Raw genomic sequence first — 24373 nt, 5'->3', positions numbered from 1 at the left:
TGTCAGACAGTGGGTGTCATTCTGTGGGTGTCATTCTGTGGGTGACAGACAGTGGGTGTCAGTCTGTGGGTGACAGACTGTGGGTGTCAGACTGTGGGTGACAGACAGTGGGTGTCAGTCTGTGGGTGTCAGACTGTGGGTGTTAGTCTGTGGGTGTCAGAATGTGGGTGTCAGTCTGTGGGTGTCAGTCTGTGGGTGACAGACTGTGGGTGTCAGTCTGTGGGTTTCAGTCTGTGGGTGTCAGACTGCGGATGACAGACTGCGGATGACAGACTGCGGGTGTCAGACTGCGGATGACAGACTGTGGGTGTCAGTCTGCGGGTGACAGACTGTGGGTGACAGTCTGTGGGTGACAGACTGTGGGTGTCAAACTGTGGGTGTCAGACTGTGGGTGACAGGCTGTGGGTGTCAGTCTGCGGGTGTCAGTCTGTGGGTGACAGACTGTGGGTGTCAAACTGTGGGTGTCAGACTGTGGGTGACAGGCTGTGGGTGTCAGACTGTGGGTGTCAGACTGTGGGTGACAGACTGTGTGTGTCAGTCTGCGGGTGTCAGTCTGCGTGTGTCAGTCTGTGGGTGTCAGTCTGTGGGTGTCAGTCTGTGGGTGACAGACTGTGGGTGTCAGTCTGTGGGTGTCAGTCTGTGGGTGACAGTCTGTGGGTGTCAATCTGTGGGTGTCAGACTGTGGGTGTCAGACTATGGGTGTCAGTCTGTGGGTGTCAGTCTGTGGGTGTCAGACTGTGTGTGTCAGTCTGCGGATGACAGACTGCGGATGACAGACTGCGGGTGTCAGTCTGTGGGTGTCAGTCTGTGGGTGACAGACTGTGGGTGTCAGACTGTGGGTGACAGACAGTGGGTGTCAGTCTGTGGGTGTCAGACTGTGGGTGTTAGTCTGTGGGTGTCAGAATGTGGGTGTCAGTCTGTGGGTGTCAGTCTGTGGGTGACAGACTGTGGGTGTCAGTCTGTGGGTGTCAGTCTGTGGGTGTCAGACTGCGGATGACAGACTGCGGATGACAGACTGCGGGTGTCAGACTGCGGATGACAGACTGTGGGTGTCAGTCTGCGGGTGACAGACTGTGGATGACAGACTGTGGGTATCAGTCTGTGGGTGACAGTCTGTGGGTGACAGACTGTGGGTGTCAAACTGTGGGTGTCAGACTGTGGGTGACAGGCTGTGGGTGTCAGTCTGCGGGTGTCAATCTGTGGGTGACAGACTGTGGGTGTCAAACTGTGGGTGTCAGACTGTGGGTGACAGGCTGTGGGTGTCAGACTGTGGGTGTCAGACTGTGGGTGACAGACTGTGTGTGTCAGTCTGCGGGTGTCAGTCTGCGTGTGTCAGTCTGTGGGTGTCAGTCTGTGGGTGACAGTCTGTGGGTGTCAGACTGTGGGTGTCAGTCTGTGGGTGTCAGACTGTGGGTGTCAGTCTGTGGGTGTCAGTCTGTGGGTGTCAGACTGTGGGTGACATTCTGTGGGTGACAGACTGTGGGTGTCAGTCTGTGGGTGTCAGACTGTGGGTGACAGACTGTGGGTGTCAGTCTGTGGCTATCAGTCTGTGGGTGTCAGACTGTGGGTGTCAGTCTGTGGGTATCAGTCTGTGGGTGTCAGACTGTGGGTGATAGACTGTGGGTGTCAGTCTGTGGGTGTCAGACTGTGGGTGTCAGACTGTGGGTGATAGACTGTGGGTGTCAGTCTGTGGGTGACAGACTGTGGGTGTCAGTCTGTGGGTGTCAGTCTGTGAGTGACAGACTGTGGGTGTCAGTCTGTGGGTGTCAGTCTGTGGGTGACAGACTGTGGGTGTCAGTCTGTGGGTGTCAGTCTGTGGGTGACAGTCTGTGGGTGACAGACTGTGGGTGACAGACTGTGGGTGTCAGTCTGTGGGTGTCAATCTGTGGGTGTCAGTCTGTGGGTGTCAGACTGTGGGTGTCAGACTGTGGATGACAGACTGTGGGTGTCAGTCTGTGGGTGTCAGTCTGTGGGTGTCAGTCTGTGGGTGTCAGTCTGTGGGTGGCAGACTGTGGGTGTCAGACTGTGGGTGACAGACTGTGGGTGTCATTCTGTGGGTGACAGACTGTGCGTGTCAGTCTGTGGGTGTCAGACTGTGGGTGTCAGACTGTTGGTGTCAGACTGTGGGTGTCAGACTGTGGGTGTCAGACTGTGGGTGACAGACTGTGGGTGACAGACTGTTGGTGTCAGACTGTGGGTGTCAGTCTGTGGGTGTCAGTCTGTGGGTGTCAGTCTGTGGGTGTCAGTCTGTGGGTGTCAGACTGTTGGTGTCAGACTGTGGGTGTCAGACTGTGGGTGACAGACTGTGGGTGACAGACTGTGGGTGTCAGTCTGTGGGTGTCAGTCTGTGGGTGACAGACTGTGGGTGTCAGACTGTGGGTGTCAGTCTGTGGGTGTCAGAATCTGGTTGCCAATATTCATCCCTGCCATAGGCTTTCAATGTAATCGTGCACTTTTCTCTCCATCTCTGTCTTTGCTCCAGAGCTCATTTTTCTGGGATATGTCTGTGGGCTGCTAATGTTTTCCCACATGCCTTTGGCTGATCCACATTTATTTTCCTAGCTGGCTGCTGCATAGCTGCTGCCTGCCTTACCTTCTCAAGTATAATACAAGGGTCAACTAAAGTCTTTCTGATAGTGGTTCATCTCCCAGGCCAACTGAGCCGCAGTCAAATGTAATTTTATCAAGTAGTAGGGAACTGTAACAAAATCTTCCACAGGGTCTCCCGCCTCCTATTTTCTGTGTTATAATTTTGCTCTCTCAAAAATTACATTTCTACCCACCTTTAAATCCCTCTCAAATCGTTCCACAGTTGTCTTGTATCCCTCAGCTTGAACAAGCTAAGCATATCTGCTGCTCTTCCCTTACTGCCTATATCAGCAAGGGTATCTGAATCAACGATGTTGAGCTCTTTTTCCGCCGCCTTCGTCTCCGTGCCCACTTCTCTGGCCAGCAGTCTTCCCCCCGCACGGCTGACCCTTTCTCCCGCTTTCAGAATTCCCGTTCTACCTGGACCCCTCCCCCTGGCCTCTTACCCTCTCTAGATCTTTTCATTGCTAACTGCCGCCGTGACATCGGCCGTCTCCATTTCTCTGCTCCCCTCACTCACTCCAACCTACCTCCCTCTGAACTTGCAGCACTCCATTCTCTTAGATCCAACCCTGACATTGTCATTAAACCCGCTGACAAGGGTGGTGCTGTTGTTGTTTGGCGCACCGACCTCTACCTAGCGGAAGCTGAATGTCAACTCTCCGACACCTCCTCCTATCTCCACCTGGACCATGACCCCACTACCGAACATCAAACCACCGTTTCCAATACGGTCCTCTGGAGATCTTCCCCCCGCGGCCACCAACCTCATAGTTCCCCAACACTGCACAGCCCGCTTCTACCTCCTTCCCAAGATCCACAAACAGGACTGCCCTGGTAGACCCATCGTTTCAGCCTGTTCTTGCCCCACAGAGCTTATCTCTTCCTATTTCAACTCTGTCTTTTCTCCCCTTGTCCAGTCTCTTCCCACCTACATCCGCGACTCTTCGAACGCCCTCCGCCAATTTAACAGTTTCCAGTTTCCTGGCCCCAGCCGCCTCCTTTTCACCATGGATGTACAATCCCTCTACACCTCCATCCCCCACCAGGATGGCCTGAGGGCGCTCCACTTCTTCCTTGAACAGAGGCCCGACCAGTCCCCATCCACCACTACCCTCCTCCACCTGGCTGAACTTGTTCTCACATTGAACAACTTCTCCTTTAACTCCACTCATTTCCTCCAAATCAAAGGTGTTGCTATGGGTACCTGCATGGGTCCAAGTAATGCCTGCCTTTTCGTGGGATATGTGGAACACTCTTTGTTCCAGTCCTACTCGGGTCTCCTCCCTCACCTCTTTTTCCGGTACATTGATGACTGTATCGGTGCCGTTTCCTGCTCTCGCCCTGAACTAGACAATTTCATTCACATTGCCTCCAATTTCCACCCTTCCCTCACCTTCACATGGTCCATCTCCGACTCTTCCCCTCCCTTCCTCGACTTCTCCATCTCCATCTCTGGGGATACGTTATTGACCAACATTCACTACAAGCCCACTGACTCCCACAGCTACCTGGACTACACTTCCTCCCACCCCGCCTCCTGTAAGGACTCTATTCCATTCTCCCAGTTTCTCTGTCTCCGCCGCATCTGCTCCGACGATGCCACCTTCCACACCAGTACTTCCGACATGTCTTCCTTTTTCCTCAACCGAGGATTCCCCTCTACCGTGGTTGACACGGCTCGGCCGTGTCCGTTCTATCTCCCGCACTTCTGCCCTCACCCCTGCCCCTCCCTCCCGGAACCATGATAGGGTTCCCCTTGTCCTCACCTTTCACCCCACCAGCCTCCACATTCAACGGATCATCCTCCGCCATTTCCGCCACCTCCAAAGTGATCCCACCACCAAACACATCTTCCCCTCCCCTCCCCTTTCAGCATTCCATAGGGACCGCTCCCTCCGAGACACACTAGTCCACTCCTCTATCACCCCAGCACCCCTTCCCCTTCGCCTGGCACCTTCCCGTGCAAGTGCAGGAGATGCAACACCTGCCCTTATACCTCCCCCCTTCCCACTGTCCAGGGCCCCAAACACCCCTTCCAGGTGAAACAGCGATTTACTTGTACTTCTTGCAATCTAGTATACTGTATTCGCTGCTCACGTAAGTCCGTAAGGGTGACCCCGAGCTTCCGGTCGCCTGTCATTTTAATTCACCGCCCCATTCCCACTCAGACCTCACTGTACTCAGGCTCTTGCATTGTTCTACGGAAGCTCACCGTAAGCTCAAGGAACAGCACCTCATCTTCCGATTAGGCACTTTACAGCCTTCCAGACTCAATATCGAGTTCAACAATTTCAGACCATAACCTCGGCCCCTATTACATTTTTACTTATTTTTTATCCACACCTTTGTTTTGGTCCTTTCCCCCCCACTTTTTTTCTCTCCCACATGGCAGCTGTCTCTCATTCTGCCAGTGCATTTCACATCTAATCTAGAGCTGTCTTTTGTCTCCACTCGTCCTATCACCATCTCGTCTGGTTTTGAATACCTCTTAATGTCTCTTCACTTCTCTCTTGTTCTCTCCCAGTCTGGCCTTTTAATCTATTTCATTTCCTGTGCTTTTCCAGTCTTGACAAAGTGTTTGCCCCGAAACGTTGACTTTATTTTCTCTCCACGGATGTTACCTGGCCTGCTGAGTTTTTCCTGCATTTTCTGTTGTTATTTCGGATTTCCAGCATCTGCAGTATTTTGCTATCGTATCTGAATCTTCTAACCTTTTTCACAGAAACCGGCAGCTTTTCTGTATCACTCAGATCTTTAAACAAACTTATTCTGGCTCTCAGGTTTTTTAAAATGAAGAAAAAAATTCTATCAATTGGCTATTAATAGGTAGAAAATATTATTTCTCTGTTGAACATGAGCAAACCAATCAGTGTGAATAAACAGGTGGTGCCATTAATTAACCCAAAATGACCCATTTCAGCTTCTGAATTCCTACTTCTGGTTTCTGTTTGGCTCATGTCACATCACTAATCAATCATGAGAGAGGAACTTGGCTTGGGCAACGGGGAGATGATGCATTGTAAAGTTGTTCTACTCAGACAATGGTTTCTATGTAAGTGGATTGGGAGTCAAAGCATAATGAATGAATTGGGATTCAATCAATTCAATCACATACTCTCACGTAAGTCAATGTTTTTTTCAGTGTATATTTATTACCTGCTTTTGTCACCAACTCATAGATAGACATGCCATCTGCCTGATAAATTATAGGGACTAACAGAGCAACTACAGCTGAGTATGAGATGTGTTGGTCATGGAGTCATTCTGATACACTGGGCAATGCAGACACTGAGGGGGTGAGATACTCCACCACAATTAAACATCACACCTTACCCCACTGTTTGCCTTGGCAAGTCATGCAATAAGACTTGCAACACTTGGTTAACTAAGGAAAATAAATATTTTTCCTACAGCATCTGTGTACTCATATTATTTAGAGACATATCCTTCACCGTGTACTCATAGTTCCTATTTTAGTATTATCATGCGCATAAACTCAGACTGTCACGATTAAATGTTATTTTGCCTGTCGTTTGCCCATTATCTTTACTGGTCTTTGGAAGCCCTTCAGCGATCTCCCCTCAGCCTTGATGACTGATGGTGAAATGTCTGGAAGAACTGTGACATACAGAATGGATTCCTTATAGAGGACCCCACAGTACAACCTGAAGGATCAAACCTTCCTCGCAAACAGTGGACAACCATCAACTGCCTCAGAACTAGTCATGGTTGATGCTGCCACCTTCTCCATAGATGGAAGATTAAAGCATCCCCATCATGAGACTGTGGAGCTCCTGATCAGATCCTGGAGCACATCATTGAGAACTGCCCTCAGAGGAAATTGGCAGGCATCCTACAAGATATCCACACTGTTACACCAGAAGCTTTGGCCTGGATATCAGACTTAGATACTGACATTTGATTTGCTTTGCTACTACCATACGGAAGAAGACAAAGATGAAGTGGTCTTTGAACTTTACAGCTCTCTTGAGGACATGCAATTTGGTGCCATCTCATAATGTAGTCATTGTTCTTGCAAATCAGGAAGCACCTTTTCATACAAAGGGTAGTAGATGCCTGAAACCCTCCCACTCAAAAGGCTGTGGAAGCTGGGGGTCAATTGGAGCTTCCAGATCAGTGATGAACAGCTTTTTGTTGGGTAAGGGTGTCAAGGAAGAGGAGCAAAGGCAGGTAAATAGAGTTGAGGGAGAGATCAGCCTTGATCTAACTGAATGGTGGAACAGGCTTGAGATGCTGAATGGCCTCCTCCTGTTCTTATATTCCAGTTCAGGGGTTGGTGATGATCTTGGTGGGATTCCATTGATTATCATATTGGGATTAGACAACAGGATATCTGCTACCCTTTCAATCCCACTTGTTATTCAGCATGATATGGTAAGGTAGCTGTTAAGTATGTGTATTGTATTGAACAATTAACACAAAGACTTAAACGTATAACTCAAACAGGTCTTTACTGGTTGGAGGTAGGGACTATACATAGGTCTTTACTTCATGCCCACAGGCGGGAACTGAGGGGGATCAGTACCCACAGTACTATTTATACCCCTATGGCCAGGAGTGGTACTGCGTATCACTACGCCCAACAAGTAGTGCAGTCCTGTCCATAGGTTCAAAGTAGCACACATATTACATACACAACATTCCTCCCTTCCTAGCTTTACAGTCATCTCCCCATTTAACATAACGTAATAACATATATACATATATAACTTCAGGTTTACATAACAGAATAACATAGATAACTTCATGTCAAAACAGATCACAGATTCAGTCTCTGCGGAAACAGTTCACAGATTCAATCTCTGTGGTGGAGTCGGTTCACGTTGCTGGAGTGACTCATTCAATAGTCCTTCCATGGATTTAACAGTTTGAACTTCCGAACTGAATTGGCTCCGTTCGGAGGGACCACGTGTGTGATCTGGTAGAGGTAATAATGGTTCAGATGGGTCATCTTCTGTTTCGACTTTTCCTTTTCTGCTTCTTGGAGACTCTCTGGGCTCCACTGTCAGCTGCCAGCTGCATGCGCAGTTCCTCCTTCTCTCCCTCCTTTTTCCGTAGTAGAGCCACCTTCTCCCGATGTTCTGTAGACTTTCGGTGCTCCTCCATGATTTCTGTATGGTGGGAGTCAAAGTTACAAGTTGGGCAGGACAGGACATAGTAATATTCGGTGTCGTCCTGATCTAGGCCAGCGAGAGGGTCTTCTATTTCCTCCATACCCAGCTGGGCGTTAGCCAGCTTTTGTTCCAAGTCCAGACATCTTTCCTGAAGAGACTTCTTCATGCGTACCTCTTCATCCAGCTTTTTCTGGGCTTTCAGCAAGTCGTTTACTAATGACCTCATTTGAGATTTTACTACTTCAACTTCTTTTGGAGATTGATTGATCGGACTATTCAATCCCTCTACCGGAGCAGCTGTTTCAGCGGTCTGTTGTTCTACGTTGACGTGAGTCAGCGTACTTTTGGCATCCAAGGGCTGCTCTGTTGCAGTCATCTCAGTCTGTGTTGCCACCTCAGCTCTTCCAATAACCTTTGATAGCTCCGAACCCCTTTCCTTTGAATATTGAAGTTCGTGTTCAAGTTTTTCCCATTTCAGAGTCCTGTCCTTCAGCATATGCAGGAGTTGGCTGACCGTTAACTCCTCTGACATCAGACGTTTTGTGTGCTCCTGCTCCATTTTCTCCATCAGCTGCTTCTGTTGTCTTTCCAGATTCTCCAACTCTATATCAAAGAACTCTTTCGTTGCATTCAACTCTTGCTCACAACGGCGAAGCATTTGTTCTAATTGCTGTTGTAGTTTGAAATGGAGTTGAGTTCGAGCCCGGTGTCCCTCAGAAATGGGCACATCAGTAGACTTGCCAGACTCAGAATCCACAGTTAAACCATGTTGTTGTTGCTCAGTGGAATTCTGTGCTGAAACTTTGTCTTTTGCACCTGAGTTGGGCTTACCATCATCCGTTCCAGAGTCTGGGCCGACTATCTTCACCGAGTTCTCACTCGTTATTGTTTGTAGGAAATGCCAGTCCATATTCATTTTCCTAATCCACTCCCGTCCTAGTAGTGGAGAACCTCCTTCAGATATCACATATAAGTCCATTATTTGACTGTCTTCGCCCTTGTGGACCACTGCAACCTCTATTTTCCCAATGGGGTACACTCTTTGCCCCGTGTATGTTTTCAATATAATCCCCGTATCCTGTAGGGGAACATGTTGGAATAACTTTCCGTAATCTTTCTTATTTATGACCGTCAATGCCGATCCAGTGTCCAATTCCAGTTTTACTTGGACTCCTTCTATCTGAAGAGTGACCCAAATTGTCTGGAGGTCTGCACCCTTACCAGCGTTGAGTACTCTTAAGCTAGCCAGTTCATTACTGCTAGCGTCTGAATCGGACTCCTGTTCGGTCACCTTGTGTACCTTTGGGTATTTTCCTTGCGGTGACTTCTTGTTGCTGGTCTTCTTCCCTGACCTGCATACTCTAGCTATATGTCCAAGCCTACCACAAGTTCTACATTCTTGGTTTTTAAACCAACACTGGTTCTGATCATGCGTTGTCTTTCCACAACGACAACATTTGCCAGAACTCACACCCAATTTGTGTGCACTGAGCTCCGGTGACCGTAGCTGCATTACTGCCGTGCCTCTCGCTGCGGCTTCGTGTGCTGCTGCCATAGTGACCGCCTTCTCAAGCGTCAGCTCATTCTCCTCGAGCAGTCGCTTTTGTGTATCCTGTTTAAATAAACCACACACAAATTTGTCTCGAAGTGCCTCTGTCAGTCCCGTTCCAAACTGGCAATATTTCGCTAATTTACGCAATTCCAGCAAATAATCAGCATTGCTTTCATGCTGTAGCTGCCTTCTGTCGTAAAATTTAAATCGTTCCGCTAGCATCAGCGGCGTGGGGTTTAGATGATCTTTCAGGACAGTAACAATCTCATCGAACGTCTTATCCGCCGGTTCATCTGGTGATAACAGGTGTTTCAATTGCCCGTATGTCTTCGCACCCATTAAATTTAATAATGTTAGAGCTTTATCTTGGTCATGAATTTTATTGGCCTTACAATAATTTTTTACTCTTTCAACATATATGGCCCAATCTTCGAGGTCACTATCAAAGGTGCTAATATTCCCGTGTTTAGGCATTGTAGATTTGCAATTTCTCAGATTTTATTTTGTTTACTTGTTATCAAAGATGGCGGCTTCCCGCTCTTGCCGTCGTCCTCCGCCCACAAAATGGCGGTTTTCCCGCTTCTGCCTTCTTCCCCAGCGGTTTTCCCGTGAAAAATGGCGGCTTTCCCGCGCTTCTCGCTCTCCCCGCCCACTTCAATGGCGGTTTTCCTGCGCTTCTCGTCGCTGACTTTCAGCCCGACTGCGGCTCTTATCTCCTGTGCGATCGCTGGTGCGCCGCCCGCCCGAAACGGTTCTCAGCCCTTATCACCGGTGCGATCGCTGGCCCGCTAAGCGCCTCCCGCTTGAAGCGGCTCCCGGCCTCTGGCTCACCCGCTCGGCAGCTCTTGCTCGCTCCCTCCCGGGCTCTGGCTTACCCGCTCGCGCCCTCCCGGGCTCTGGCTTACCCACGAGGTTATGGAGGCTTCAGGGTCCTAATGCCTGTCGCTTCCAGTCGCTGGAAGCTGTCAGGATTTCTGCTGCCCTTCAGTTTTCAGTGGGGTGTTGAGGATTGGAACCTCTCTTCAACGTCCTGTCTTTGGACGAAGCCGCTGTGGAATAACTGCCGCAGGGTTCGAACCGACTCGTCGCCAGTGTTAAGTATGTGTATTGTATTGAACAATTAACACAAAGACTTAAACGTATAACTCAAACAGGTCTTTACTGGTTGGAGGTAGGGACTATACATAGGTCTTTACTTCATGCCCACAGGCGGGAACTGAGGGGGATCAGTACCCACAGTACTATTTATACCCCTATGGCCAGGAGTGGTACTGCGTATCACTACGCCCAACAAGTAGTGCAGTCCTGTCCATAGGTTCAAAGTAGCACACATATTACATACACAACAGTAGCAGGAGTGCTATTCTGCTTGATGTTTGTTTAAAGAAATCAGAGTTGATTTTCCCCAGATACCTTAGGCTCTAAAGTGCCTCCGAGGTGGCCAAGATGCGGTCTTAAACTGAAACGCTGGTTTAGCCAGTGTTTAGCACAAGACGCCATCTTGGTAAAGGGCTTGAAGCTTGCGCAAGGAACGGCCGCCCAGAGGATCATTAAGCAGCTGATTGCCACTTAAATTGCCTGCTAGCGCTCATTAATGAGGCTGCGTGGCATTTTGGTGGCTAGCACTTGACCTAATGCCCTCTCCCTCTCTTTTCATTGGACCCAAAAAAAGAAACAATTTCACAAATAAGGTGACAACAACCCAATTACCCTTTTAAATAACCCTCCACCAATCAAATTAAAATTTGGTTGTCCCGATTAACAATGCACTCCAGTCCCCGCGGCGCCCACCGGTCACGAAAGAGCTCGAGCGTGCAATGCCCTCTCCCAATAGCGACCAGCTGATTGGGGTAAACTGGTCGTTGCTGAGGATTTCGAGCGCTATTTAAAGCTGTATCACCTTCTACTGTTCACTTGCTGCTGGAGGTTTGAAGAGGATTTTTGAAACACATCGGGAGACTTTCTGGGACACTTTGTCAAGATTTCACCAACACTCGAGCAACAATTATTCTGGAAATTCTCTCAGGACTTCAGCTAAAAAGAGTGCGTGCTGTGCTACTCCACCTTACTGAACACCTTATAGGAGTCACCAGGAGAAAGGGAGTGCTTGGTCACCCGCATCTTGCTAGGGTTCTCCCTTGGTCTACAGGAGGAATAGGAGGAGGACATGAGGCCAGGCAGGGCAGCACCAGCTGCTGCAGGAGAGGGAGAGGAGGGACAAGAGGACGAGAAGGACTTCTTCCCCCTGTGCGTACAGAACATCCCATCTCCTCTGGGCCTCCTCCACCAGGACCGCCAGTGCCACGTCCGAGAACCTGTGCGCCCTCTTACTCGGTCCCTGAGCCCTCCTGAAACCCGCCACTGTGTCAGCCAGCCACAGCACTCCACACCGTCAGTGGAAGTGGGTGAGTGGAGCCCACATATACTGCTCCAGGAAAATTCCATCTAATCAGCGCTTGAGTGTTAAACCTGCAGGTGTCTCTGGCTCAGCTCCTCCAGGCAAGTACAAATTATGTTAATCAGCAATTAGGACCAAAATTGCATGCCAGAAGCAGACTTTCTAAAAGGCATGTCTTATTAGCACAGTGCCCATTTAGTGGCCATTTCCACCCTTTCACCACAATAACCCCCCAGGTATTTAAAAGTGAGTGATGACCCGCGTTCTTTCAATGTAGGATCAGGAGAAACGTTCGTGCTCCTCCCGGCTCCACATTCAGGTAACTATAGTTTTAAAACTTACCTTGTAGACGCTGACTTCCTCAAAGCCAACCAATCTTGCCGTGGGGACCTCAAACCGGCGGTAGGCGCCTTATTTACGTATGTAAAGTGCCTAATTCCTGTTTCATGTGTGGAGGCAGCATGATGATATTTTTGTCCTTTACCCGTATGGCAAGTGGTGCAAGACTGGTTGAAAATATGCTTGTGGTTCCTGTCTTCCATATTGGGTCCTTAGTAGGCCCGTTAGCGCTCGAAATACGGGTGCTGCATCACCGCATTTCTAGGCGGATATGTTGTACCTTTGCTTCCTTTGATCAAGCAATTTGGTTGTATTGAGCTGAGTTTTGTTCCCCGACAATTACTCTACAGTTCAGCCCTTAACCTTACCCACAGCAGCTCTCCAGGGCTCCACACTAAAAATGTAGCTCAGAGCAGTTTCAATTTGGACCAACGCTACAATTCTAGTGTAAATGCAGCCTGAATTGACAGTCAGAAGCTGACCTGCCTCTGCCGGGAAGAGCAGTGAGGTTTTGTTCAGTGTCAGTTCAGCCCTTGACAGGGATTATATAAACCATTGCTAAACCTGTAATGTGATTACAGCTTAAGGAGTTCACAACCAGGGGCCATCAATATAAGATAGTCACTAATAAATCAAATACGGAATTCAGGAGAAACTTTATCCAGAAAGTGGTGAGAATGTGGAACTCGCTACCACAGGGAGTGGTTGAGGTGAATAGTATAGATGTAATTAAGGGGACGCTGGATAAACCAGCATGGAGAAAGGAATAGAAGGATATGCTGATAGGGTGAGATGAAGTGGCTGGGAGGAGGCTCGAGTGGAGCATAAACATAGACTGGGTGGGCCGAATGGCCTGTTTCTGTGCTGTAAAAGCTAAGTTTTTATATTCATTCATGGGATGTGGGCATCGCTGGAAAAGCCAGCATTTATTGCCCATCCCTAATTGCCCTAAGAAAATGGTGGTAAGCCACCTTCTTGAACCGCTGCAGTCCATGTGATGAAGATGTTCCCACAGTGCTGTTCGCTAGGAAGTTCCAGGATTTTGACCCAGCGATGGTGAAGGAATGGTGATATATTTGGTGTGTGACTTGGAGGGTAACTTGCAGGTGATGGTGTTCCCACACGCCTGTTGCCCTTGTCCTTCTAGATGGTATAGTTTGTGGATTTGGGAGGTGCTGTCGAAGAAGCCTTGGCGAGTTGCTGCAGTGCATCTTGTAGATGGTACACACTGTAGCCACGGTGCGCTGGTGGTGGAGGGAGTGAATGTTTAAGGTGGTGGATGGGGTGCCAATCATGCTGGCTGCTTTGTACTGGATGGTGTCGAGCTTCTTGAGTGTTGTTGGAATACTCTCCACTTGCCTGGATGAGTGTAGCTCCATCACACTCCTGGCTTGTGCCTTGTAGATGGTGGAAAGAGTTTGGGGAGTCAGGAGGTGAATCACTCGCTCTTGTAGTCACTCTATTTATCTGGCTGGTCCAGTTAAGTTTCTGGTCAATGGTAATCCTCAGGATGTTGATGGTGGGGGATTCAAGATGGTAATGCCATTGAATGTCAAGGGGAAGTGTTTTTTTTAAATTCATTGATGGGATGTGGGCGTCGCTGGCTAGGCCTGCATTTATTGTCCATCCCTAATTGCCCTTGAGAAGATGGTGGTGAGCCGCCTTCTTGAACCGCTGCAGTCCATATGGTGTAGGTACACCCACAATACTGTTAGGAAGGGAGTTCCAGGATTTTGGCCCAGCGACAGTGAAGGAACGGCAATACAGGTCCAAGTCAGGATGGTGTGTGGCTTGGAGGGGAACTTGTAGGTGGTGATGTTCCCATGCGTCTGCTGCCCTTGTCCTTCTAAGTGGTAGAGGTCGCAGGTTTGGAAGGTGCTGTTGAAGGAGCTTTGGCAAGTTGCTGCAGTGCATCTTGTAGATGGTACACACTGCAGCCACAGTGTGCCGGTGGTGGAGGGAGTGAATGTTGAAGGTGGTGGATGGAGTGCCAATCAAGCGGGCTGCTTTATCTTGAATGGTGTCGAGCTTCTTGAGTGTTGTTGGAGCTGCACTCATCCAGGCAAGTGGAGAGTATTCCATCACACTCCTGACTTGTGCCTTGTAGATGGTGGAAAGGCTTTGGAGCATCAGGAGGTGAGACACTCGCTGCAGAATTCCCAGCCTCTGGCCTGCTCTTGTAGCCACAGTATTTATATGGCTGGTCCAGTTCAGTTTCTGATCAATGGTAACCCCCAGGACGTTGATAGTGGGGGATTCAGCGATGGTAATGCCATTGAATGTCAAGGGGAGATGGTCAGAGTCTCGCTTGTTGGAGATGGTCATTGCCTGGCACTTGTGTGGTGCGAATGTTACTTGCCACTTGTCAGCCCAAGTCTGAATGTTGTCCAGGTCTTGCTGCATATGGACACGGACTGCGTCAGTATCTGATGAGTCTCGAATGGTGCTGAACAGTGTGCAATCATCAGCGAACATCCCCACTTCTGACGTTATGATGGAGGGAAGGTCATTGATGAAACAGCTGAAGATGGTTGGGCCTAGGACACTGCCCTGAGGAACTCCTGCAGTGATGTCATGTGATTGAGATGAATGACCTCCAACAACCACAGCCAACTTCCTTTGTGCTAGGTATGATTCCAACCAATGGAGAGTTTTCCCCTTGATTCCCATTGACTTCAGTTTTGCTAAGGCTCCTTGATGCCACACTCGATCAAATGCTGCCTTGATGTCAAGGGCAGTCACTCTCTCCTCACCTCTTGAGTTCAGCTCTTTTGTCCATGTTTGGACCAAGGCTGTAATGAGGTCAGGAGCTGAGTGGCCCTGGCGGAACCCAAACTGGGCGTCAGTTAGCAGGTTATTGCTGAGTAAGTGCCGCTTGATAGCACTGTCGACGACACCTTCCATCACTTTGCTGATGATTGAGAGTAGACTGATGGGACGGTAATTGGCCGGGTCGGATTTGTCCTGCTTTTTGTAGACAGGACATACTTTGGCATCTACCCGGCAATGTAGAAAATTGCCCGTGTTGTAGCTGTACTGGAACAGCTTGGCTAGGGGCGCAGCTAGTTCTGGAGCACAAGTCTTCAGTACTATTGCCGGAATGTTGTCAGGGCCCATAGCCTTTGCAGTATCCAGTGTCTTCAGCCGTTTCTTGACATCACGTGGAGTGAATTGAATGGGCTGAAGACTGGCATCTGTGATGCTGCGGACCTCAGGAGGAGGCCAAGATGGATCATCCACTTGGCACTTCTGGCTGAAGATAGTTGCAAGTGCTTCAGCCTTGTCTTTTGCACTCGCGTGCTGGGCTCTACCATCATTGAGGATGGGGATATTTTTGGAGCCTCCTCCTCCTGTTAACTGTTTAATTGTCTCTCTTGTTGGAGATAGTCATTGCCTGGCACTTGAGTGGTGCAAAAGTTACTTGCCACTTATCAGTCCAAGCCTAAATGTTGTCCAGGTCTTGCTGCATGCGGGCATGGACTGCTTCATTATCTGAGGAGTTGCGAATGGAACTGAACACTGTACAATCATCAGCGAACATCCCCACTTCTGACCTTCTGATGAACAGAAGGTCATTGATGAAGCAGCTGAAAGATGGTTGTGCCTAGGACATGTAATTCTGTGCAACACATTCTGACAAGTGAACATAATGTAGGAGAGTCTCCCATTGAATTGAGAGCTGGCTCTGGATGCACTGAAGGAAGAAGAGTCTGATCCTGTGTAGGGGGTGACGTGCGTCCAGTCAGCTTCACCTCTGACTGACTCTGAGCGGTTCGAATCACTCCCACACCCTGGGTCCTGGACACTGGACTTAGGTACAGGCGGTGATACAGAAAGTCGAGTAGACAAGTGGTTTGGTGTAAGAAAACCAAAATTTTATTAAAAGCAGAATAAAACACAATTTTATTGAGAATTACTGATATAGTTACAGGCATAAACAATTACACTTATATGGGAATGGGGAACACACGGCACATCGAGGGAAACAGATACATTAAAAATCCCCTTATCCTTATCCCACCCCCTATACCTAACTAGATTAAGCTATGAGGGGTCAGGAATTCATGCTCACCAACCCTTTTGCTTTAACTGGTGGGGTTTTAAGGTCCGCTCTTTCTGTCCTTTGGGGTATCCCATCGCCACGTGGTCTCAGGGCGACGGGATACCCCAAAGTTGTTTGTGCGAAGCACCCTCCTTTTCCTCAGCTAACGTCGTCGTCGAATCGCGATGGGTCTTCTTCTTCTTCCTCGGGCGGTCGTCGACGGTATTGCTGCGGTTGGGGGTCTTTACCGTTTAATGATTTTCCTACCCAAGCTTCGAACAATAGCTTATTCTTAAACTGGACTATTATTGTCCATTGATTTTGCTACCCAAGCTTCGAACAACAGCTTATTCTTAAACTGGGCTATTATTGTCCATTGATTTTGCTACCCATCCTTTGAACGGCAGCTTATTCTTAAACTGGGCTATTATTGTCCATTGATTTTGCTACCCATCCTTTGAACGGCAGCTTATTCTTAAACTGGGCTATGATCCTGGGTTTTTACTGTCCATGCATGTAACGCCAACTTATTCTTCAAATGCCAGCTTATAACTAGGCATTTGTCCCCCAACGCGTCTTTCCGCTGCTCTTCTCTGCCCTTATCGGTTTACCGTATTTTTCGTCTCATCTCGTCTCGTCTGCCCGTTTGTGGCCTGTGTGTCCTGTGTGCTTTCGAATCGGGTTCTGTTCTCCTCCCGCGTTTGGCCCCGGTGTAATGGGCGTCCTTGGTGTTGAGCGGCACGGGGAGCGAGAAGCGAGCCCGCCACAAGGCCAGGGCATGAGAATGAGAGGCAGGAGGCCAAGGCCACAAGCAAGAGAGTAAGAGAGCAATCACCACTGATGGGCCTACAATTATACCCATTCTTCACCCCCTTATCTGCGCACCAAATCAGGTCAGTCCTTTGTCTAACTTTTGGCGGGCTTGTTTAAAATGATTACAGCCATTTACTTTAACGACTTCTGGAGTGGTTGTCTCCGTGCTTAATGGTCTCGATGTCCTGGCTGTTTGTCATTTATGTAACTTAATTGTCCCCATCCTGACTTGATGGCTACTGTGAGCTGTTACCGATTTAAATATGCAGAAACCTAATGGCCTCGATTTAGGCCCATTCTAACTTGATCTGTTTCAAGGTGAATGAATGCATATTCTGTGTTTGCTTTAGCTGTCTGGCTCCACAAAGTCTCTTCACAGATTCATGCATTTTAATTTCATTTCAGGTTTGAAAAAGTGCCTGCCTTTTCTGCAGGGCCTTGCTTTTAAAATCCTGTACTTTTGGTCACGAGGTTGCAGAAGCCATTTTGGGTACGCTGTTTTTAATAACTTGTCCATACAGGGTCCCTTTATCCATAACTTTGGGGAATGTGGGAATTTTGAGAACCCTACACCTGGATGCACATATACGGCCGCATATTGAAAGCTAGCTGAGGCGGGTAGGTGAGTTGCCGTGCATTCCAGGCAGCCAGATTTCACAACCTCAGCCTCAAATTCATTGAAAGCGAATGGTTCCTGCCTGCCTCTGAAGTAGCATCACAAAGACCAGGCAGTGGGTCACTTGCCTTTTCTCTGGCATGGAGAATCAGTGAATGAAAAGTCACAACAAACTCAGAGAAAGAAATCTAAACTAAGAACTGTAGCAAGAATGAAATTTATGGTTGGATTCAAATATGCCACGCAAATCAAATCAATAAATGTGGGGCATCTTTCCGCTGTTGGTAAAAGGCAACAACAGCACAGACGCGACAGAAAACCAAAATGCAGTACGTACTATCTGCAGGCTGAACTCACCAAAGTGACTTCAACAGCACCTCCCATCCCCTGTGACCTCCACCACCTAGCAGGACAAGAGCAGCATTGTCATGGGCGCACCATCACTGCTTCAAGTCATGCACCATTGTGAGTTGGACATATATCGCCATTTCTTCATCATCACTAGGTGAACACCCTGGAATTTGTTACGTAACACCATCCTTGGAACACCAACAGCACATGGGCTGCAACGATTCAAGAAGAAGTCCCACCACCACCTTCTCAGGGCTAATAGAGATAGACAATAAATATCAGCCTTGCCACATTCCTGTGAGCAAAACTTTAAAAAAGATAAGCTGAAGCTGGCTGTTCCTCTTTTTCTGTGCTACTCCGTCCCACAACGGGCAAAATTGGTAATGATGTTTTATTGAAAACTTTGCTGTTTGCTAAGCCCCCAGTTAATACTTCTGTAATGAGTTCACAGAGAAAGGTGGCAGTTTTCAGCTCATCCACTGAATTCAGCTAACTCAACCCTGGGGTTAAAATCTTTGGATTTTGCTGCAATTGTTATCTTAATTGGTTCAGTACTTCCATGGGTAGGAGAATGCTGCTGGGCAGCGTAGGCTTCCCCAGAGACTGAGCATCACCCACCAACTACCATCAGGTGATTAAAACTACAGGGGTGTCTACGCATAGGTGGGTACTATGTATCCTTGGGCCATATATAAAATTTAGAGCCAAGCTCCATTAATTCCTATAAATCTCTAGCTGCTGGTACGAACAGATCCTGCTGCTTTGATTTAGGATTTGTCCGTCAATAAGGCAACAGTACTAAGAACAGCCCTGACCACCAGACCCACAGAATTCAAGCAGAGTAAACCAGCGAGTAGGTAATATAAGGGAAAATAGAACTGAGCAGCCTGGACTTTGAGTGCTTGATTTACAAAATTTAGGAGCCACATATGGCCAATGGGTTGCCATTGGAAACACCCCTGGTCTATAGCAACACACTCACTGGTACTTTAATGTATCGGAGTATGAGCAAAAAAATCATCAAACTCATGAGGAGCCTTTGAAAGAGACTCAATTCAAACTAATGAGGAATCCTGGTAAACAGCATCAAGGCCACGTCGAACCTCGGGAATAGATGCTGAAATTTGATTGCTAAAGACGCATCCTTAAGTGTAGAAGACAGGGATTGCCTCTGACTATAGGCATCGAGAGGGCGAAATTGGGCTCAGTAGCACTGGCTTTTTTGGGCACTGCGAGGTCCCTTAAGGTTCCAAAATGGCATCCGTGGCGTGTGCGCACACTTCTGATGCGAAGTGTGCCAGGCGCCATATTGGTAGAGGGGTTAACGCGTGCGCGCCTAATGTCCGCCGGCAACATGCAGAGCCAGCAGGTCATGACATCAATCAGCGTGCAACACTGATTTGACGCCAGCGCTGCCATTTTGGAACTCAACACTCCAGCCTGCGCCCTCTCTTAACATCGCACAGCTGAACACGATGTTAAGCAGCACGAAGGACCCCCACCAGTGCTATTTAAAGGGATTATCAACTACTTACAGGTTCATAGAAAGTTGCAGCACGGAAGGAGGCCATTTTCATCCATTGTGTCCGTGCCAGCCAACAAAGAATTATCCAGCCTAATCCCACTTCCCAGCTCTTGGTCCGTAGCCCTGCAGGTTACAGCATCCCAAGTGCACATCCAAGTACTTTTTAAATGTGGTTAGGGTTCCTGCCTCTACCACCCTTTCAGGCAGTGAGTTCCAGACCCCCACAACCCTCTGGGTGAAGAAATTTCCCCTCAAATCCCCTCTAAACCTTCCACCAATTACTTTAAATCTGTGCCCCCTGGTTTTTGACCCCTCTGCTTAGGGAAATAGGTCCTTTCTAGCCACTTTATCGAGGCCCCTCATAATTTTATACACCTCAATAAGGTCTCCCCTCAGCCTCCTCTGTTCCAAGGAAAACAGACCCAGCCTACCCAGTCTTTCCTCATAGCTAAGATTCTCTACTCCCAGCAACATCCTTGTAAATCTCCTCTGTACCCTCTCTAGTGCAATCACATCTTTCCTGTAATGTGGTGACCAGAACTGCACGCAATACTCTAGCTGAGGCCTAACTAGTGTTTTATACAGTTGAAGCATAACCCCCCCTGCTCTTATATTCTATGCCACGGCTAATAAAGGCAAGCATTCTGTATGCCTTCTTAACCACCATATCTACCTGGCCTGCTACCTTCAGGGATCTGTGAACATGCACTACAAGGTCCCTTTGTTCCTCTACACTACTCAGTGTCCTACCATTTAATGTGTACCTTTCCTTGTTAGCCCTCCCCAAATGCATTACCTCACACTTCTCCGGATTGAATTCCATTTGCCACTGTTCTGCCCACCTGACCAATTTATTGATATCTTCCTGCAGTCTACAGCTTCCTTCTTCAGTTTCAACCTCACAGCCAATTTTAGTATCATCTGCAAACTTCTTAATCATACCCCCTATATTCAAGTCTGGATCATTGATATATACACCACAAAAAGCAAGGGACCTAGTACTGAGCCCTGTGGAACCCCACTGGAAACCGCCTTCCAGTCACAAAAACACCCATCAACCATTACCCTCTGTTCCCTGTCTCCGAGCCAGTTTTGAATCCAACTTGACACTTTGCCCTGGATCCCATGGGCTTTTAACTTCGTGACCAGTCTGCCATGTGGAACCTTATCAAAAGCCTTGCTAAAGTCCATATAAACTACATCAAACACACTACCCTCATCTGCCCTCCTTGTTACCTCCTCAAAAAATTCAATCAAGTTTGTCAGACACGACCTTCCTTTAACAAATCCGTGCTGGTTTATTTCTTCTGGATGTTGCGACACTTCTACACATTTGGTGTGCTTCCCATAGTTGATAAAGCTACAAGGGCTATCCGCTGACAACATGGCTCATGACTCCAGTCTGCAACCCACGCACACGTGTGCAACAGGCATACAACGCGAGCCATGCTGCCACAAGAAATCTGATAGTGCAGACCATTGGCGCCCTGAAGCAATGATTCCGCTGCCTGGACCCCTCTGGAGGAGCCCTGTAGTACTCGGCTGAGCAGGTCTCAAGATTTGTGGTAGTATACTGCATGCTGTACAACCTGGCCATCAAGAGGGAACAGCCCTTGCCACCAACTATCAGACAAGAAGATGCAGAGCAGGAGCACGGGGAGGAGGAGGTGGAAGAGGAGGAAGAGGAAGGGATGCTGGAACCAAGACTGTGACGAGTGGCACTGGGTGAACCCAACTGCAGGGAGGCAAACTGAGGCAGAGGATAGGTTGCAAACACAAAGATAGACTTTACTAGAAACAAACAAAATAACAACAGCACAGATACAGGCTAGCAGGCCGGCAAGAGGATCACAAGGCAGTGTGAAACTCAAGACTGAGCACCGGACATAAAACTATGCACCACTTAAATAGCAGGCATATAACCATGCACAGGTGAGTACGATTAGGAAGAAAGAAGGAAACAATTGGTGCCCTCTGATGGCGAGGTGAGCCAGAACCTGGGTCATTCCTGACAGGACCCCCCCCCCCACTAGGAACGGCCCCCGACGTGCCCCCAGAAGGTCCATGGCGATGATGAAGAAAGTCCTGCAACAAGTCGCGATCCAGGATGTTCCGGTCTGGGACCCAGGAGCATTCCTCCAGACCATATCCCTCCCAGTCCACCAGGAACTGGAGGCACCCGTGAACCCGGCGAGAGTCCATCAGGCGACAGGCCGTGTAGGCAGGCTGGCCGTCGATGATGTGGGGAGCAGGGGGAGGCCTCGTGGCGGGCGCCAGGGAACTGATGGCCACTGGCCGGAGCCGGGAGATGTGGAAGGTGGGATGAATCCGCATGGAGTGAGGCAGCTGGAGATGGTAGGACACTGGGTTGACCTTCCTCAACACCGTGAAGGGACCGATGAAACGGGGCGCCAGCTTGCGGGACTCCACCCACAGCGGGAGATCCTGAGTAGAAAGCCAGACCCTCTGACCAGGACGGAATGAAGGAGCCGGTCTGCGCCGCTTGTTGGCCTGGATCCGTTGTTGCCAAGAAGCTCGTTGTAAAGCCAGCTGCGCTCTCCTCCAGGTCCGTCGACAGCGCTGGACAAACCTCTCCGCGGAGGGAACCCCCACCTCGAGCTCCTGCTCCTGGAACAGTGGAGGCTGAAACCCGAACTGGCACTCGAATGGCAATATTCCTGTGGAGGAGCAGCGCAAGGTGTTGTGCGCGTACTCAGCCCAGACGATGTGACGGCTCCAGGTCGCAGGGTTAGCGGACACGAGACACCTCAGGGTCATCTCCAGGTCTTGATTGATCCATTCCATTTGACCGTTAGACTGAGGGTGGAAACCCAAGGAAAGGCTGACAGTAGCTCCAATGAGCTTGTAGAAAGCTCTCCAAAACCGGCAGGCGAATTGTGGACCATGGTCAGAGACGATGTCAAGAGGCAAATCGAACAACCTGAAAACATGCTGGACCATGAGCTCGGCTGTCTCTTGGGCTGAGGGAAGCTTGGGCAAGGGTAGAAAGTGACAGGCTTTGGAGAAGCGATCCACGATGACCAGAATGACAGTGTTGCCTTGAGATGGTGGAAGGCCTGTGATGAAATCCACAGAGAGGTGTGACCAGGGACGGGTGGGAATGGGGAGAGGATGCAGCAAACACTGGGGGTGAGATCGAGGGTTCTTGTTTCATGCACAAGTAGCACAAGCTGCCACGAACGCCTTTACGTCTCTCTCCATGGTGGGCCACCAGAACCTTCTGCGAAGAAACTCCAGCGTCCTGGATGTGCCTGGATGACCGGTGAGTCGAGACGAATGCCCCCACTGCAGAACTTGTGAGCGTGCCATGTTGGAAACAAAAAGGCAACCTGGTGGGCCGTTGCCAGGGTCTTCCTCCCTCTGTTGTGCCTTTCTGACCAGCGTCTCGATCCCCCAGCGAACCGGTGCTACAATTCGAGAAGTTGGAAGAATAGGTTCTGGTTGTCTCTCCCAATCAGGTGGCTCAACTTGCCTGGAGAGAGCATCAGGCTTGAGATTCTTGGATCCTGGACGATATGACAGGACAAAGTCAAAATGATTGAAAAACAGTGCCCAGCGAGCTTGACGGGAGTTAAGCCGTTTGGCCTCCTGGATATAGGCCAGATTCTTATGGTCTGTCCAGACAATGAACGGGTGTTTAGACCCCTCCAACCAATGTCTCCACTCCTCCAGTGCCAACTTAACTGCTAGTAGTTCCCTGTTTCCAATATCATAGTTTCGCTCTGCAGGAGTGAGTCGGCGAGAAAAGAAGGCGCAAGGGTGCAGTTTGTTGTCGTTAGACCGCTGGGACAAAACGGCACCCACTCCTATATCAGAGGCATCCACCTCTACAATGAAGGGGAGTGAGGGATCCGGAATCACGAGGACAGGAACGGATGTGAAGCACCGCTTGAGATCCTCGAAAGCCTGTGCAGCCTCAGCGGACCAACTGAACCGGGTGGAAGCGGTTTTGGTGAGGGCGTTGAGAGGGGCAGCAATGGTGCCGAAGTTCCTGATGAATCTCCGATAGAAATGAGCAAACCCCAAGAAACGTTGCACCTGTTTGAGAGAGGTGGGTGGTGGCCAATCTCGGACAGCTTGGGTCTTGCCAGGGTCCATTTGGATGTTGCCGCTGGAGATGATGCAGCCCAGGAATGAAACCGTGGAAACGTGAAACTCACACTTCTCAGCCTTGACAAACAAGAGGTTGTTAAGCAGACGTTGCAGGACTTGCCTTACATGCTGGACATGATCGTGAAGAGTTTTGGAGAAAATGAGAGTCATCCAGGTAGACAAAGACAAAGCGATTCAGCATGTCTCGGAGGACGTCGTTGATGAGCGCCTGGAACACAGCAGGGGCGTTGGTCAATCCCAAAGGCATGACCAGGTTCTCATAGTGCCCGGTAGGTGTGTTGAATGCCGTTTTCCACTCGTCCCCTTCGCGGACACGGATGAGGTTGTAGGCGTTGCGGAGATCCAATTTTGTGAAGACTGTGGCTCCCTGTAGTAGCTCGAAGGCTGTCGACATGAGCGGAAGAGGATAACGGTTCTTTATAGTAATCTTGTTAAGGCCACGGTAGTCGATGCAGGGGCGGAGACCTCCATCTTTCTTACTCACGAAGAAAAAACCGGCACCAGCAGGAGAGGTGGACGGATGGATGAAGCCAGCGGCGAGGGCGTCATGGATGTAATCCTCCATGGCGGCAGCCTCAGGAGCAGAAAGAGAGAAGATCCTACCCCTAGGTGGGCATGTCCCAGGCAGGAGGTCAATGGCACAGTCATATGGCCTATGAGGGGGAAGTGATGTGGCTCGAACCTTTCTAAAAACCTCTCTTAAATCCTCATACTCGGGAGGCACTCGGGACAATTCGGAGTGAGATGGGGGCTCCTGGGGCTGGGAAGGAGGCTTGGAGTGAAGACGGGTGGTGTGGCAGGCGGAGCCCCATTCCGTAAGCCGGCCGATGGCCTAATCCATGCGTGAATTATGGCAGGCCAGCCAAGGGTAACGCA

The sequence above is a fragment of the Somniosus microcephalus genome, chromosome 24, assembly GCF_052327205.1.
Source record: "Somniosus microcephalus isolate GS21.2 chromosome 24, FLI_Smic_1.0, whole genome shotgun sequence".
NCBI lineage: Eukaryota > Metazoa > Chordata > Chondrichthyes > Squaliformes > Somniosidae > Somniosus > Somniosus microcephalus.
Note: the sequence above shows the minus strand (reverse complement) of the source record.